The sequence below is a fragment of the Ananas comosus genome, linkage group 24 (assembly GCF_001540865.1).
Source record: "Ananas comosus cultivar F153 linkage group 24, ASM154086v1, whole genome shotgun sequence".
Taxonomy (NCBI): Eukaryota; Viridiplantae; Streptophyta; class Magnoliopsida; order Poales; family Bromeliaceae; genus Ananas; species Ananas comosus.
This window is the reverse complement of record NC_033644.1, coordinates 3501322-3520737: the sequence shown is the minus strand read 5'-3', so window position 1 is coordinate 3520737 and position 19416 is coordinate 3501322. Positions and strand designations below refer to the sequence as shown.

Sequence of the window (19416 nt, the reverse complement as noted above, 5' to 3'; positions counted from 1 at the left end):
AGAGAGCGGTTAGAGAGAGCAAACGGGACAGGTGAGGGCGGCGCCGGCGCCGGCGGGGTGGGCCACAGAGAGAGAGAGAGAGAGAGATGGGGGGTAGGGAGGGCTTCTAGGGCTAGAGAGAGAATGAGGGTGGGGAGCTACCTCGGGCAACAAAAGGCGGCGGCGGCGAAGGGCGGTGGCGGCATCGACGTCGGTGTCGGCGTCGGCCAGAGAGAGAGAGAGCAAGAGGAAGAGAGCGAGAGAGAGAGAGAGAGAGAGAGAAGGGGGGAAGAGGAAGACAACTCGGGGGGTGTATTAAAAAAGAACACGGTGAATGGTTCACCGTGTTTGGACACGGTGAACTATTCAACGTGTCCAATACAAATACCCCAGACTCTGTTGGAGTATTAATATAGGACACGGTGAATGGTTAACGTGTTCCAATACGCCCGTTGCACTATTGAACACGGTGAACCATTCACCGTGTTTGAACACAGTGAATGGTTCACCGTATTCAACTTAAACACCTGGCCCCAACCCCGCCCGCGTGGCGCTGACGTGGCACTTGCATGGCAGGGCCAGAGCCATTTTTGCAAATAAATTTTGAACAAGGCTATTTTTTTAAAAAAAATTTGTGAGGGGACTATTTGCAAAAAAAGCCCCCTATACAATTTTCTAATTGGATAAAAAACCCTATAAAATTTTTTTTTTTGACAAACTAACACTTCCTTTGCTATGTAGAAGCCACGTAGGAATTTTCTCTTAGAGACGGTGAACGATTCGCCTCCTTCATAAAGATGGTGAACGATTCACTGCCTTCCTAATTTTTCACAAAAGTGATAAATCATTCACCGTCTTTCGATTATTTATTATTTTTTTCTATATCTCATATATAATTCTAAACGCCACATAAATATTTCAACAAATCACATATAATCTTAACAATCTAAAAATCCTAATAATCTATCCGTACAATTCTATATAATCTTAACAATCTGAAAATTTTAATAATCTATCCATACAATCCTAAATATTAAATAAAATTTCTAATAATCCACGTATAATCCTAAACTTCACTTTTTCCTATTTTCCATATAATCTAAATAGAATTTTAATGAATACGGTGAACGATTCACCATCTTTAAAAAACACGACAGTATGCGATGAATGATTCACCGTCTTTAAAATATGTCGGGATGTGTTGAACGATTCACCACTTTTCGAAAAAAAAAATCCTATGTGGCAAAAAGAGGATTAGTTTGCCAAATATAAATTTGGCAAAATTTATTTTGCAAATTATAAAATTTTAAAGGGTTATTTTGTAAAAAAGTCCTGACAAAATTGTCACCACTAAAGTCCTGTTTGAAAGTCAGACTAATTTATCTAATTTGAAACTAAAAGTTTGATCAAATATCTAAAACAAAATAGGAAGTTCGGCCTTCACGTCACTTTTTGGGAATAAATAGCTAAAATTGCATCATTGCCATCGCTGACATATTACAACGGGTTAGCAGATCAAGCACTGACTAATACTTCATACATTTTTCAGAAATTAGCGAGCCAAACAGCTCCATCACCTTCCGAGCATCGCTGGTGAACTTCATTCATCTTCTCCACAGATTTACAGATGCCGCTGCAGCTCCAGTCGAAGGATGCAGCACAAGGACTGCCAGCATGGGCCTTCCATTCACAATCTACAAAATTAAATTAAGACTGCATTCAAAAAGACTAACCAAGTATGCTTTCATTTTTTAGAGGAAGGCAGATTCTTTCCTGTGGAGAATTACAGATTGTACATTCCTAGAGGAGAAATGAGATACTTCGTATCATTTTCCTAAAGATGAATTGCACTTATACAAGTATGGAATTTTGCTGATATTAAGGAGATACAGAGGTGATAGAAAGTCACTTGAACAATATATAGAGCCATTCTGGCCCCAAGGAGCCATTCATCTCATGAATCTGTAATTTTCTATTGAAATGGTGAGATTATTATCAACATGCAACTTGGTAAGAGGAAATAGTTTCCCAGCCATAAAAGCAATTACTTTGGGATTTAATGTAAAAACAAGTAGCACTTTTACAAACATCTCTACTCAACCTGTACTTCTGCAAAAGCAAGAAAGACAAACTGGCTCTAAGACCAACCATAGTGGTAGAACTCCCCAGAATCTACAAGGAATCGGTTAGGAATAATGTAGTATATATTTGTCACTTATCATTACAGAGATTGAGCGATCCCAATCTGCTCACGAAATCAACTAAGCAGACTAACTAGTAGCTTGTGTCTGAATAGGATTATGACCGTTTTTTACTTTTTACGTGATTGGATTTTCTGATTTTGGATCTTATTGCAGTCGTTAGAAACTAAGAAATAATTAGAACAACTCAATTTTGAGGGGTAAGGTACTATACTGGTTAAGTGGTTAGGCTACTTATCTAACAGGAGTTACATTTGTAGAAACTATAACAGCATATACACAATAGATAGGAGTAGCGAAAAATTACAAATAAAGGTCTTACTTTGTAATGCTTTTTTTAAAAATTGTGAGAATTGGATTCTATATGATTGGATGTACTAGCAGATGACCAGCTTTTTCCAATCTATACATCTATGACCTTTTGCCGCAATAGAAACCGAGATGAAATTCTGAGCCTCAAAAGCAGAAGTTTCAACTTTCAAGCGACTGCCAATTTTACTGCCTGTATATACATGTAGTAATTTCACTAATACCTCTAATAAAATAGGGCTTCGACAAAATTCAAACGATACTACACCTTATGGCGGGGCCAAACAGCCTGCAATATATAAGAGACTGGCAAGAAAATCTAAGTTAGCGGATAAAACATTTTTTGGTGATGTACTTAACTAAGCCACTGACTTCCAAGACACAAAGATATTGTAACAACTGTTACTGATCCCAATTTGGAGGATTTCGTAAAGTTGAGTGAGAGTCTTGAAGGATTTTGAGAAAAGATGCAATTTGAAGACTAAAAGATTCATTTCTCAATATCACAATGCTCAGTAAGTTTTTACAGTTGTAATTGTGATTTAATACATATTAATATCTTTGGAAGTAGTTTAGAATTGATAAAGTTGGATTAAATTGGAAAGCTGAAGTTTTTATACTGAATATCTGGATCCTGCATGAAAGTCCGGGTCACGAACCCTGGAAATCATGTCGAATACATGAGAGTCCAGACCTCCATCTAAGGTTCAGATCCCAAACATGGATTACACTGATTTTCCACTGAGGTTTGGACCCTTGAGAAGAAGTTCGGATCCCAGAGGGCGTTCTAAGCTGTACGCAAAGGAAGTCCGGACTTCCTTAGAGAGTTCAATCTTTGAAGTTTTCCAAAACCTAAATAGTCTAAACTACAACTTCAAAACCCGGACTTCCAACCCGTATTGAGTTTTCCAAAACTGGAATTTTGAATTCTCTTCCAACTCCAATCTCTTCCAAAGCTATAAATATGATATAGGGGTCTCTCTAAAATATGGTTAAGAATATTTTATTTCTTTAGAAACTCTAGAAACTTGTTGGTAGCTTTCTTTTGTATTTTCAACAGTAAGTTTCTCCCGGATCAACCCTTGGAGCCCTAAATCTTCATGTTCTTCAAGAATTGATTTGAGTTTTGCTTAGAGACCCTTTATACAAAATTTTAATATTTTCCTAAGCATTATATCATCAACAACACCTTGACATCTTGCTCCGGACGAAGTGCATGCGTGTGGATACATGTGGAGGCCGAAGACTCAGTGAAGGCTTCATGGATTCAAAGGGAGAGGCAACATGTCGGTTGGAGGATTTCAATATATCGGGATTGGTGAAGATCTACTACGACCATAGAGTAAGGTTGAGTCATGGATACGGTAAGTCACCCTATACTCAATTTTTTCATAGTAGATTTTTCATGTAATCGGTCCCGTGAGTTTTTTCTCTGTTTGGAGGCTTTTTCATGTTAAATACTCAGTGTGCTAATTTTATTTTCCACATTTATATTTAATTGTCGTCTTTATTGTCTTTTAATTTTCACACCTATTCACTTTCCTCTAGGTATTAATCTAATCTATCAAATCCTAGGGATTCATAGCTTTCAGGTGTCATTAGAGCAAGAATAGCTATTAATGTAACTATGGGTGAGGGTGGTAACATAAATAGACCTCCACTATTTGATGGCACCAATCACCCCTACTAGAAAGTTTGGAGAAGAGCGTTCCTCGTCGAACTTGGTGAGCGAGTTGGGAATCTGTCGAATTAAGGTGGATACATCCAATCGAGGTAACTAATAATGTTACAACCATTAAATCTCGGACTAAGTGGACCAAGGAAGAGATAGACGCGTCCCTGAAAGGTATGAATGCCTTATTTAGAGCCCTAACTCCAAATGAGTTCTCACGCGATCGCACATGTAACAGGGGTAAGGAGATTTAGGACACTCCAAGTTACAAACGAAGGTATTAACTTAGTGAAGGTTCAAAAATTCCAAATGCTAACTAGCAAGTTCGATTCTATTAAAATGGAGTAGCATGAAATCTTCACTAGATATTATTATACTCAATTACGTGTGCTAACTTTGGAGAGAACTCAAAACCCAATGTTATAAGAAAAATATCAAGAACTCTTCCAGAAAGGTTCAGACCGAAGGTAGCATGTAATGTGTGGGATATATATATATATATATATGTATAGACCTAGGCTGGAATACTATTAATAGCACCAAGCTATTGGTGCTATTAAGTTTTCGGCCCTTGGATGAAATAATGTACAGTTAGGATGATGTGGGCCCCCTAGGGTTGAGTTAGTTATTGGTTTAATAGTATAATCTAACGGGTGAAAATAGTCAATGGGTTAAATATATATATGTATAGACCTAGGCTGGAATACTATTAATAGCACCAAGCTATTGGTGCTATTAAGTTTTCAGCCCTTGGATGAAATAATGTACGGTTAGGATGATGTAGGCCCCCTAGGGTTGAGTTAGTTATTGGTTTAATAGTATAATCTAACGGGTGAAAATAGTCAATAGGTTAAATCTAACGGTGGAAAACTCGATAGCACCAAACGCTTGGTGCTATTGATAGTATCCCAGCCGGACTCTATGGCTGCGTTTGGTTCAGGTATAAGTAATACCTGCTAGTTCCAGGGATAGGTACAAGTTCAGGTATAAGCAAGAACTAGACCAATTTTGCGTTTGGATGAAAATTGGGTTGTTCCTAAGAATAAGGTAAATAATGTTTGGATAGTTAGATTGGAACAAGAGGAATAAGAGTTATAATTTGAAATTAAAATTATATTATATAATTAGTTAACATCAAAATATTACTTAAAAATAAATAATAAATTAATTATAATAATTATCTAATTATTATTAATTAATTATAAATAATAAATTAATTATAATAATTATCTAATTATTATTAATTAACTTTAAATAATAAATTAATTAATTATTTAATTATTAAAGCAATAAATAATAATTTAAATATATTAATTAGATTAATTAATAATTTACTGCCTTAAAATTAAATTTAGATTTTAATTAACCTTGTTCTCATTAAGGAACAAGCTTGTTCCAGGAAAATGGTGGAACGACAGTTCCAGCCTTATACCAGCTTGTTCTTGAAACTCTGGAACTATTGTTTCCGGGTACCAAACAACACATTTGGGAACAAAGGAGGGAACAAGGGCTTATTCCCCCCTTGTTCCCGAACCAAACGCTACCTATATGTATATATGTAGAGGCGAGAAAGGGATGGAATCCTGGCAAATCAGCGACCGATTCTGATGAAACAAAAACTCAAATTTGAGGGTCTGCAATTCCAAAGGTGTTGGTGTAATATGTTTTTGAATCTGTCAGGCCAATTGCCCGGAATTACACGAGACGTGAGAACAGGTCTTTTGTGAAATTTAGGTAATACATATATATATATATATATACATATATATATATATATATATATATATATATATAGAGTTGAGCTAGANAGCCCTTGGATTGAGAATTGTGCGATTAGGATGATGTGGGCCCCTTAGGGTTGAGTGGGTGGTTGGTTGAATAGTATAATCTAACGGGTAAAATGATTAATAGGTTAAATCTAACGGTGGAAAACTCGATAGCACCAAACGCTTGGTGCTATTGATAGTATCCCAGCCGGACTCTATGGCTGCGTTTGGTTCAGGTATAAGTAATACCTGCTAGTTCCAGGGATAGGTACAAGTTCAGGTATAAGCAAGAACTAGACCAATTTTGCGTTTGGATGAAAATTGGGTTGTTCCTAAGAATAAGGTAAATAATGTTTGGATAGTTAGATTGGAACAAGAGGAATAAGAGTTATAATTTGAAATTAAAATTATATTATATAATTAGTTAACATCAAAATATTACTTAAAAATAAATAATAAATTAATTATTAATAATTAATTATAAATAATAAATTAAAAATATTGAATATCTAATTCATAAAAATAATAATTGATAATTATTAAAAATAATAATTATTAATTATTATTATTAATTAATTATAAATAATAAATTAATATCGATTATCTATTTTTTATTAATAATAATATCGATTATCTAATTATTAAGGATAGTAATTATTAATAAATAATAATAATTAATAATTATTATTTTTAATTTTTAATAATTAGATAATCGATATTATTAATTTATTATTTATAATTAATTATTACTAATTAGATAATTATTATTATTATTAATTTATTATTTATAATTAATTATTAATAATTAATTATAAATAATAATAATAATTATAAATAATAAATTAATAATAATATCGATTATCTAATTATTAAGGATAATAATTATCAATAATTATTAATAAATAAATAATTATCATTATTAATTATTAATAATTAATTATAAATAATAAATTAATTATAATAATTATCTAATTATTATTAATTAACTTTAAATAATAAATTAATTAATTATTTAATTATTAAAGCAATAAATAATAATTTAAATATATTAATTAGATTAATTAATAATTTACTGCCTTAAAATTAAATTTAGATTTTAATTAACCTTGTTCTCATTAAGGAACAAGCTTGTTCCAGGAAAATGGTGGAACGACAGTTCCAGCCTTATACCAGCTTGTTCTTGAAACTCTGGAACTATTGTTTCCGGGTACCAAACAACACATTTGGGAACAAAGGAGGGAACAAGGGCTTATTCCCCCCTTGTTCCCGAACCAAACGCTACCTATATGTATATATGTAGAGGCGAGAAAGGGATGGAATCCTGGCAAATCAGCGACCGATTCTGATGAAACAAAAACTCAAATTTGAGGGTCTGCAATTCCAAAGGTGTTGGTGTAATATGTTTTTGAATCTGTCAGGCCAATTGCCCGGAATTACACGAGACGTGAGAACGGGTCTTTTGTGAAATTTAGGTAATTTCGTAGAAGTCCCAATATTTTATGCGTGGTTTTGGGTGAAATCGCATGTGGAGGTACCTTTTGGCTTTTTGCTCATGCTGTGAGGGACTTGAGTATAAATATCAGGTTTTGGTGGACGTGGGTGCAATTATTCCCTAACCTATTTATATTGCACTTAGGTTTCCTTGTGAAAACCTAACCCTAATCCCATCCCCTCTCCCACCTTTGCTTGTGCTGCTGCGTCCATCCCCGGCCACCGGCGACCACAACCTGGCCGGCAAAACCCTAGCCACCCATCTCTTCCCTCTCCCTCAAGCTTTCTTTCTCACTCTCTCTCTCTCCATCTCTGGACCCGAGAGCACCAAGGAGGCCGCACGCCCCCATGGACCTCACCTCCCATCCCCAGGGCTCCGGCGACCTCCCTCCGGCAGCCCCAGGAGCCACCAAGCGCCGCTGCGGCAATTGCACTCGTTTTGGTGCAATTTTGGGAAGAGGCGGTCGCACCTCTTTGCAACGTCACTACTGTCGCCCCTCGCCATTGCCGCTGCCACCCCTCGGTCCCGGAGGACCCCTCGTCGCCGCCCTGACCCCTCTCGACCGACGCCATTGCCAGAGAAGCGAAGCCGAGCCCGAGTCCAATTTGGGTTGGCCGTGGTTGGCTAGCGCCGCCGCCGCCTCCCACCGACGCCTAACGTGAGCACGGCACTCCCCTCGAGGCACGTACCTAACCCCTGCTGGTGCGCACGCCGCCATGCCGCTGGCGGCCTGCTGGAGCCCAAGTAGCCCCGATTGGGCCAGATCTAGGGCAATTTGGGTGGTGCTTTCATGTTTCGGCCTTCCGAGAGGCCATTGACTCTCCGGAAGGTAAACACAATGACCTTGAGGCGCTGCTGATCATCGTGCTCACCCTAGTTGCTGTCGTGGAGGTTCCGGTTGGTCGAATCAATAGTGTCGCTCCGGGTGAACTTTTTACTCGGAGTTCAAGTAACCTCGGCGCACTCCTCGGCCATCGTTCGTGCTTCGAACAATAAGCACGGGCTTCGAAGCATCGAGACCTATCAGTGGGCACTATTGGTTGATCTTGGAACCCCCTCGGTGATCGGTAACGAGTCGATCTTACCATTTTATTATAATTATTGCAGTTATCAGTAGTATAGGGGTTTTTATGCAATTTGGATCTCACGATCTGCCTTGGGCAATATGGATTTACCGTTTGTGATCCCCGGACTGGTTGTCTAAGGTCCCGTGGCCTTCGCGGAGTCCGATTCTAGTTTCATTGCATTTTCCGACAAAAATCATCGACGGAATGCGGTTGTTGGTGTGGGGTTCACTTTCTTCTAATGTGAATGCCCCAGGTTTGTCGTTGAGCCTTGTTGGCTAATTGCTTTTGTTGTCTCGTGTATCCGGAGACAACGGGTGAAAGGCGAAGGTTTCTGATGCCGAGAACGGTATTTTCGGGAACCCGAAAAGGCACTAAATGTGCTATTATTTTTGTGTCGCTTTGGCATATATTTGCTCTCTCGATACATAATTGCTGTGTTTTAGGACAACAGGTGACTTGCGATGTACATCGGTACCTTTTAGGGTACTTCGACGGGTTCGGAAGTGTTACGATAGACTTTCCAAGAATTCTGGCGGTTCGGAGGTTGTCTAGTGTTTTGAGTTGACTAGGGGGACCTTGACTTGGTGGTCTTTCGTAGGTCCAGTCAACGTTCCAGCACGTCTTAAGTGTTAGGCACTGCGACAGTTTCAGCTGGATGCTTCGATCCAAAGTCGGTACAGTGGTGCTAACTCGGTGACATTCTTCCCTTACCCTTTTTCGTTGTTTCACATATTACTTGATGAGCACTACACCAATAGACTTCCAGTTATATTTACTCTACTACTGCTCCATCATGATTTAATAGTAGGGTGGTGTTTGATAATATTTGCATGATCTCTATGGGACCTGATTGGTGTCTATGAGTTTGGTGACATAGGTGATATTGTTTGGATAGGTGTTTGTTGTTGACTTATTCTCGGCTATTTGCCATCTCATTGACTATTGAGTATAGTGCATCGATCGTCACAACTGATGTAACATGTCACGTACACCAACGGTTTAGCCACTGTGTAGATGTTCTTTTCCAGAAAAGTGGTCATTTATTCGACCTGTGAGCCCCTTGGAAGGTGCTAGCTGGAGTTATGTGCCGGTAGGTGAACATGCTGTGACATTATCTGCGGTCTTTAGACCAATATGGTGAGGTGTTTGAGCATTTATCTTACATACAATTGATGCATATGTACATTGTTGTTGCTTTACAGTAGCGAAAGGTGCTTACTATTGTTAATATCTATTGTTCTTTACTCGCTACTGTACTTGTATTTCTATCTCTCCTTTGTTTATTGTTTACTCACCGGTGAGTACGCACCCTTGTCGGCTTGCGGTACCCATGGGAGACCCCTTGTTGGTTTCTCACCCCCCTCTTTTTCAGGTGATCTCGATGGTGGGAGTTGGGACGATGCGTGAGGTGCTATAGCTAGTGAACTCTAGAGGTCCTAACCTTTCGACATTAGATACGATTACTCTGATCCGACAATTTTTCTTATTCGTCAATAAGTTAGACTATTAGTGGTTCAGTTACCTGCTTTCTTGATTATTTGATTCTATGATTGATTAGCTCTTGTGGATAATTATCTTCTTGAAAATAATTGAATGGTGAGGTTCTTTTGATTATCCGTGGTTTTGGTGACTTTGTGATTGTGGATTTATGACAAAGTAGTTTTCCACCTCTCTTAGTAGTCGGCTTTTCAGAAGAATGAGTTTCCGTGTGGGAAACGATTTTCAAACTACTTTCCGGATTTATCTTTCCGGATTTATCGATACATTAGTATTTCAAAATAAAGTTTCCGGGTGGAAAACACATTTCAATGATAGCATTGGTTGATGTAATGTGCATTCGCATCATTTTTCGCCTAAAAAGTGCTTAGAGCATGCATCACCTTAAGATGGCTAGCTAATTTGTTTATGTGAGCATCTGCATTGTGAATGCTATTTCGTATGAGTGAATAAATGTGTTGCGGCATGTATTTGTAGTAGTATGCCGTACAAATATAAGAGAGACTCTGTCCATGTGGACTGACGAGTTTGTTCCATCCGATGGGTAAGTTTGTATTTCAATATATATATATATATATATATATATATATATATATATATATATATAATGGGCACTTTCCGTTGATTCTACTTTCGAGGTGGCCTTTTTTTTGAAAAGGCTCTACAAAAGGAGCCCCAGGGCATGACATAGCAACCATAGAGATGGTAAAACACCTTGATGATTTAAAATAGAAGAGTTAGTAGGAGCTTTGCAAACTTCTGAAAAGACTTTTCTTATTAATGCATCTTCTTCCAAATCTTCTTTCAAAAGTGCTGGTATGGCCTCAACAACTGAGGAAGATACGAACTCTTTTACTGATGATGATGTTAATGTTAATGCTTTATTAGCTGCTACTTCATCTCCTTTTATACAGCTAGCTTCTAATTTACTAATTCTATCTTTATCACATGATAAATCTACCTACGAAAGTGATTCGAGCGATGAATAATCAGACGATGATGATCTTGCTACAGTCTACCAACAAATACTTGTGGAATCTAAGAAGATGGCGAAACAGAACAAGAGCCTAAGGAAGAGACTGTTACTTCACTTTCAAAAGCACTTGAAGAGGAACAGTGTAATCTTGTGAAGATTAATTCAACAATGCAAGAGAAGTGCAATCAATTGGAAGCTCAGAAGAAATCTCACGTTAACAAAATAAATTTTCTTGTGAAACAATACATGAAGATGCGTGAATCTAATATGGAATTTCACTCATTGAGATGGGTCGATGGTGTCACACAATTTATACCGCCGCATCAATGCTCTATTATACCTTACACCAAATTATTTAAGCATTTTTGTGTGAGCCTATTTCTTTCTTGCTATGAAGCTGCAAATAAACAAACAACCTTATTGAAATAAAGAAAATGTGAAAGTTTAAGTATTAAATAAGATGATTTGATCTTGCAACTTCCGTGTTCAAAAACACTCCAATTTCAATCACAACCGGAAGCACTACAAATGAGGCTAAGAACCATAATTGCAAATTTTTGCAAGTTCGATGTTGATGATCCAAACAATTTCCACCACTCCCCTGTTCATTAAAATATTCTATTAATAAAAATGTATATAAATGGCTGCATTTTTTTTTTCATCTACTTACAACTTATAACAAATAACTACTAAAAGTTTAAAATGTATACGGCATAAATTTTTAATAGTAGTATAGAACTAGTATACCTGGTGACTTTGTATTCCTTGGTCGAATTGCCATATTAGTTCCAAAAAGTCCATGTGCTTCACGATACACACTTAGTTGATCGCATATTTTATCTTGTTCTTGAGCCCTTGAAATCAATTTTTACAAAGCTTTATATAAACCCGCCATAATCTCTTCATCTCTAAGGATTTCTAAATTTGAATAAAAGAATTCTGGATTCAAGAAATGGCCAACAGCATGTAAAGGGCGATGAAGTTGGCATTCCCATTTATTATCAATAATATTGAATATTTCACTGTATTTCTCCTCCCTCTCTTTAAAAGACTTTGCAATTGCTTCCTTTGCTCTATCCATTGCCTCATAAATATAACCCATTGTCGGTCTTTTCTCAGCATCAACTAGCCGAAGTACATGAACGAGAGGACCAAAAATCTTAAGAATAAAAATAATACTAGTCCAAAATGTAGGCATCATTACAATGCTAGCCGCCCCTTTGCCCGCTTATTCCTTTGCCCATTTACTCTTGGTCCAGTCATCCGATGTGAACATTTTTCTCAGTTGCTCTTTTGCTTATGTAGCCATTGAAGGGTAAGAAAGGCCGTTGCGAATCTTGTAATGCCAGGCCTACGCAATTCTCTTTAGCCTGTGAAACGCCTCGTCATGTTGACCAGGCCGATGCGGGTATAAATATAACTATTCAATGTCGTTGCCCTTTTCAATGTTCTATGCACCTCAGGCATCTTTCCAATGTCTTCAAGTATCAAATCAATGCAATGGGCGGTATAAGGTGACCAATAAAGATTTGGTCGCTTTGCTTCCAACAATTTTCCTATTAAAAATTCACAAATATATCAAGTTAAACAAAAATTCCACCAAATAATATAAAATTACGTATCAAATAATGTAAAAAACTAGTGAAGGACCCGCGCGTTGCGGCGGGACGACTTCGTAGAAATAAATAAATAAATAAATAAATAAATTAAAAATAGCAAAATAAAAAGTCAAAGAATTATATAAAATAAACAACTGAAAAATAAGTAACTAATTAAAGGTTGAGGATGAAAATATCACATACCTCATTGTTTAAATCATAATACATTAAAAATTTGAGGATTAAATTATTATTCGTCTTATAGTTTTAAGGATGAAAGTGTAAATCCAATCTTTCAAAAACTTTTTTTATCCAATTTTTTTATATATTTTAAAATTTTTATAGTACAAAATAAAAAATTAGATTAGACTTAAAAAAATTATAAATTTTCTTCTATGTACATGAACAAAGAAAAAAAAATTGAAGTTAGAGGAAAAAAAAAACCTCGGGAAAAAAAAAAACTCCGGTATTAGATAAAATAGAGTTGAGGAAAAAGTATATAGGAATATGCTTCTGTGTTCTCCGATGGGACCGCAGAAAATATATCGTAACCGACTAATTGCGATATGCGGAACGTAATATTACGTACGGAAACAAACAGGGTATTTTTCCAATATACTTTCCCACCGCACGTAACGCAATCTTTCCGCAATCCCAAACGAAGCCTAAGGAGAGTGTTTATTTTCTTATTTGACAAGTTTAAAAGGTCTAATGGATCTTTTTGCAAAAGGGCTAAAGTACAAGGGATCTTTTGCACATTTTTCCCTTAAATAAGAAACAAAATATAAGCCCATGTGAGTATCAAGCCCACTTTAGCCCAATTAAAACACACACAAAGTTTAATTATCAAATATAGATTAGGCAAAAATTATACTACTTAATGAAATTCTCATAATTTGTTTTTTTTTTTAAATTTAATACATAAATTGTCAATTCTCTTCCAGTTAAGAAAAATTAATAATATTTATGCGAGGAGGTTAAAAGGAGTATTTCAATATTCCCTAAAGGTTAAAAAAATAATAAACATAATTAAAAATAATCCAATTTGAATGGCCCAAAAATTAGAAAGATTTAATGTAAGTTTGAAAAAATATTTAGCTAAACTGTTATTATCTTATATCAGTTACACTGTTGAATTATGTATTTGAGAAATTATAAAATTGCTTTGTATTTCAACGCCGTGCACATTCAGAAAAAATTCTGTCTATGTGGCGGATCTGTGAGCAGGAGGTTTTTTTAAAAAAAAAAATTTGCGGTGTTTTCAATAAAAAGGGACTCGAGGCGTGACACAGACCCTCTCATCTATAGATCATTTTGAAACTTGATCCCTCAACTTTAACTTTTTTATGTACAGCTCCTGAGTTTTTAATTTTTCAATTAGATTATTTTAGTTACTTGCAAATTTTAATAAGTTTAATAGTTTTATTAGTTCCAAGGGCTTATTTGGCTTATTTATTTTAGACTACGGAATGGAAATAGAATTTATTGATTTCAATAGTTTTTTTTNACGACCGAGAATTGAGAGAAAGCACGTAAAGGGATCCTGCAAATTGGCGCAAACAACGAGTATTTTATTGATAACGAAAAGTTGGACTACAAGCAAAAGACACAAGACTCGACTTGGTCGGGCATGGCCGGTGAGGGCAAAATGATCACCAAGACACTACGCTTTTAGCGAAGCGGGCTCACTTAATACGTCTCACCCAACCTTCCCGTACTATCCCATATTGGCATCCACCCATTTGGCACCTCGGGGGTACAAAGGTGCTCACCGAGGGGTACGTTTTCCCACTCCGCACACCCATGGGAAAATAGGCTCCGACCCATGTCCGACACGCGTCCGGCTCAATCCGTCGCATAAGCGGCCATCGTTAGCGAAACCTATGTCCCCTAGGATGTGTAGCACAAGTGAACCCACAGGTAGCCAACCGAATGCCAATTTACAAGCAATGCCCATCCCAAATAAGAAAAATCCTATGTCGACGTCTTGCCCGACACAACATTTACAGACTCTTTACAAACTCAATGTTATTGACAGGGTCAGGGCCGTTGACAACTAAAAAGGGCACTGACAGACTCCCCCACTTGATTTCTCGACGTCCTCGTCGAGGTCTTCAGCTTGTACCTTCTTGCGTGCTTTGTTCATCTCGACGTATCCGTCGAGGTCTTTTGCTGGTACTCTCTGATCATGTCTTCTTCATGCCGAAGTGCGTCTTCACGCTCCCAACTAGCTTCAGCCTTTGGTAGATTCCTCCACTGGACGAGGAACTCCCTTTCAGCTGCCCCACTAGGTAGCTTCCGCAATCTGTCCGCCAGAATTTTCTCAACTCGCCTCTCGACTGAGGAAATGGTGGGGGTGGGGCGAGTCGAGCTGTTCCTTGAGGGATCTTCGCGGTCGGCATGGTAGGGCTTCAAGCAGCTTGTATGGAATACCGGGTGGATTTTAAGCCACGCCGGGAGCTGCACATGGTAGGAGACCTTTCCCACCTTGCCCATGATAGGAAAGGGGCCTTCATACTTCCGGACCAAACCCCTGTGCACCTTTCGGAACACTCTCAGGGATGCTGGTTGGAGCTTGACCAGCACGAGGTCGCCTTTGCTGTAGTCTCGAGGCCGCCCATCCTTGTCGGCCCACTTCTTCATCGTTCTAGCCGCCTTCTCCAAGTAAGCTCGGGCGATCTCAGCATTACGATGCCACTCCTTGGCAAGGTGGTAAGTTGAGGGGCTGCTGCCGGTATACCCGATGGCCAAAGTATGTGGCGTAGAAGGTTGCTGGCCGGTGATGATCTCGAAGGGGCTTTTGTTGGTCGCAGAGCTCCGCTACAGGTTGTACGAGAACTGGGCTACATCAAGTAGCTTCACCCAGTCTCGTTGGTTGGCACTTACGAAGTGCCGAAAATACTGCTCGAGCAGCGCATTTATTCTTTCAGTCTGGCCATCAGTCTGGGGGTGCAGGCTGGTAGAGAAGTATAGCTTGGAACCTAAGAGCTTGAAGAGCTCCGTCCATAACCGCCCGAGGAAGCAGGAATCCCTATCGCTGATGATGTTCTGAGGGACTCCCCAATACTTCACCACATGCCTCAAAAATAGCCGCACCGTCTCCTCAGCAGTACAACTTATGGGTGCGGGGATGAAAGTGGCGTACTTCGAAAATCGGTCCACTATGACGAGAATCGAACCGAACTTCCCCACCTTTGGCAGACTGGAGATGAAGTCCAGGGAGACGCTCTCCCATGGCCGCTCCAGCACTGGTAAGGGCTCCAGCAGCCCACACGGCTTCTCTCGCTCTACCTTGTCTTGCTGGCATGTGAGACAGGTGCGTACATATTCTTCGATGTCTTTCCCCATTTTCGGCCAATAATAGGCCCTCTCCATAAGAGCCAGGGTTCGATGTACGCTCGGGTGGCCTGCCCACAAAGTGTCATGACACTCCTGGAGCATTTCGCTCCTTAAGTTCCCCGCCCGCGGCACGTACACTCGATCCCCCTTTGTTTTGATAAGGCCGTCCTGGATCCAGAATCTTCGTGCCTTGCCTTCGTCGATCAATTGCTTGAGAGTCACTGTTATGGGATCCTTCTCCAACCCTTCACGGATCCTCTCTTGCAAAGTCGCTTGTACTTGACTTGCCCTCTCATTCGACAGAGTTTTAAGAGCGGCAAGTTCGGCCTTTTTGCTGAGAGCGTCAGCAACTTGGTTACATCGTCCTGGCTTGTACTCCAAGACCATGTCGAACTCTACTAGGAAGTCTTGCCATCTCGCCTGCTTCGGCATCCACCCATTTGGCACCTCGGGGTACAAAGGTGCTCACCGGAGGGTACGTTTCCACTCGCCACACCCATGGGAAAATAGGCTCCGACCCATGTCCGACACGCGTCCGCTCAATCCGTCGCGATAAGCGGGCCATCGCTTAGCGAAACCTATGTCCCCTAGGATGTGTAGCACAAGTGAACCCACAGGTAGCCACCGAATGCAATTACAAGCAATGCCCATCCCAAATAAGAAAAATCCTATGTCGACGTCTTGCCGACACAACATTTACAGACTCTTTACAAACTCAATGTTATTGACAGGGTCAGGGCCGTTGACACTAAAAAGGGCACTGACAGACTCCCCCACTTGATTTCTCGACGTCCTCGTCGAGGTCTTCAGCTTGTACCTTCTTGCGTGCTTTGTTCATCTCGACGTATCCGTCGAGGTCTTTTGCTGGTACTCTCTGATCATGTCTTCTTCATGCCGAAGTGGCGCTTCACGCTCCCAACTAGCTTCAGCTTTGGTAGATTCCTCACTGGACGAGGAACTCCCTTTCAGCTGCCCCACTAGTAGCTTCGCCAATCTGTCCGCCAGAATTTTCTCAACTCGCCTCTCGACTGAGGAAATGGTGGGGGTGGCGAGTCGAGCTGTTCCTTGAGGGATCTTCGCGGTCGGCATGGTAGGCTTCAAGCAGCGTTGTATGGAATACCGGGTGGATTTTAAGCCACGCCGGGAGCTGCACATGGTAGGAGACCTTCCCACCTTGCCCATGATAGGAAAGGGCCTTCATACTTCCGGACCAAACCCCTGTGCACCTTTCGGAACACTCTCAGGGATGCTGGTTGGAGCTTGACCAGCACGAGGTCGCCTTTGCTGTAGTCTCGAGGCGCCCATCCTTGTCGGCCCACTTCTTCATCGTTCTAGCCGCCTTCTCCAAGTAAGCTCGGGCGATCTCAGCATTACGATGCCACTCCTTGGCAAGGTGGTAAGTTGAGGGCTGCTGCCGGTATACCCGATGGCCAAAGTATGTGGCGTAGAAGGTTGCTGGCCGGTGATGATCTCGAAGGGCTTTTGTTGTCGCAGAGCTCCGCTACAGGTTGTACGAGAACTGGGCTACATCAAGTAGCTTCACCCGTCTCGTTGGTTGGCACTTACGAAGTGCCGAAAATACTGCTCGAGCAGCGCATTTATTCTTTCAGTCTGGCCATCAGTCTGGGGTGCAGGCTGGTAGAGAAGTATAGCTTGGAACCTAAGAGCTTGAAGAGCTCCGTCCATAACCGCCCGAGGAAGCAGGAATCCTCATCGCTGATGATGTTCTGAGGGACTCCCCAATACTTCACCACATGCCTCAAAAATAGCGCACCGTCTCTCAGCAGTACAAACTTATGGTGCGGGATGAAAGTGGCGTACTTCGAAAATCGGTCCACTATGACGAGAATCGAACCGAACTTCCCCACCTTTGCAGACTGGAGATGAAGTCCAGGGAGACGCTCTCCCATGGCCGCTCCAGCACTGGTAAGGGCTCCAGCAGCCCACACGGCTTCTCTCGCTCTACCTTGTCTTGCTGGCATTAGAGACAGGTGCGTACATATTCTTCGATGTCTTTCCCCATTTTCGGCCAATAAATAGGCCCATCTCCATAAGAGCCAGGGTTCGATAAAACAACTTATGAGTACGAGGGCTCCAATACTCATAATAGTATAGTAGCCATGGCCTCTATATATATATATATATATATATATATATATATATATATATATATATATATATATATATATATATATAATAGAGCTACTATGCTATCGATGTATAGAGGATGGATCTGGTGCTTTCGATTTTTTTATTCTTAGATCAACCCCTTTAATCATTTCTTATCTTTGAATTAATACTATTATTATCTTGTAGGGACCTCTCAATCCTAACGGTATTATTTAATCCTAGGGGGGACCGCAATCATCCCAACCATACAATTCTTAATCAAAGGGTCAAAAATTCGAAAACATCAAATCCTCTATATTTTCGATTGCATAGTACTTCTACAATATATATATATATTAAAAAATATATAAATATAATATATTTTAATTATATATAGGCTGAGTGAATAATCTCAGTTTAGTTAAAATTGGGCCAATGTTGTTGGCCCATAAAAACAAACCCAATAGACAAATAAAAGAGCAAAATTTTACTAAATTTATACATTTTCCCTTTCTTTTTTTCTTTCACAGAGCTCTAAATTTTCAATATGTTTCTCTCTTTCTCTTTTTCTGTCTCTCACCCTAAGTGGCCAAGCCGGAAGCCCTCCAAGTTACCAAATAATAGTATATGCCCGCTATTGCCTACCTTGCTATTAATTGTATGCTTGAGAAAATATACAGAATATTTTTAAAATAAAAATTATTATTCATATAAAATTTTAATTTTAGTTATATATGATTGGATAGTTTAATCCAATATTTATCTATATAATTTATTTATTTTTGACCGTATAAATGAAAATGAATAATATGGAAATTGAAGGCGGAAGAGAAGACATGTGAGGCTGAAAAGATTAGATATTCAACTCATAAATTATTTTTCTTCATATTATAATACTATATTTCATATAATTATTTTGTACTTTAAACTATTACACATATGTTTGTATCAAATTATAGATAATATTCTATACAAATTAAACTATTAATCGTATGATGTTGAGAATTTCAAGCGGCTCATTTAGGGCTCGAGCTCGCTCGACTCGAAATTAGGCTCGCTCGAGCTCGGCTCGAATTAATTTCAATCCAAGCTTGAGCTTAAATTTAGGCTCGAAATTAATTTCAAGCCGAATTTGAGCCGAGGTAAGCTCGCTCGAGCTCGGCTCGTATTCCACCCCTATCGTTTGCTGGAGCCGTCGCAAATTCCGACGCACGATAAACTCGACATTTTCAGGAAGAAACTGAGCCTTTAACTCCTTCTTTAGGCCCTCCCAAGTGTCGATAGTACAGTGACCTTCCTGAATGTCCTCGTATTGGTCCGTCCACCACAGCTTGGCATCTCTGTCGAAATACTATCGTCGCAAACAGTGACCTTCGACTCCTCATTGTCGTGTTGGACGCACGGAAGTACT

At 39.3% G+C, this 19416-nt stretch overlaps 1 pseudogene; it reads right to left on the bottom strand.

Moving 5' to 3' along the window:
* Window positions 1341-19416, bottom strand: part of LOC109728648 — a 64083-nt pseudogene continuing 46007 nt past the window's right edge.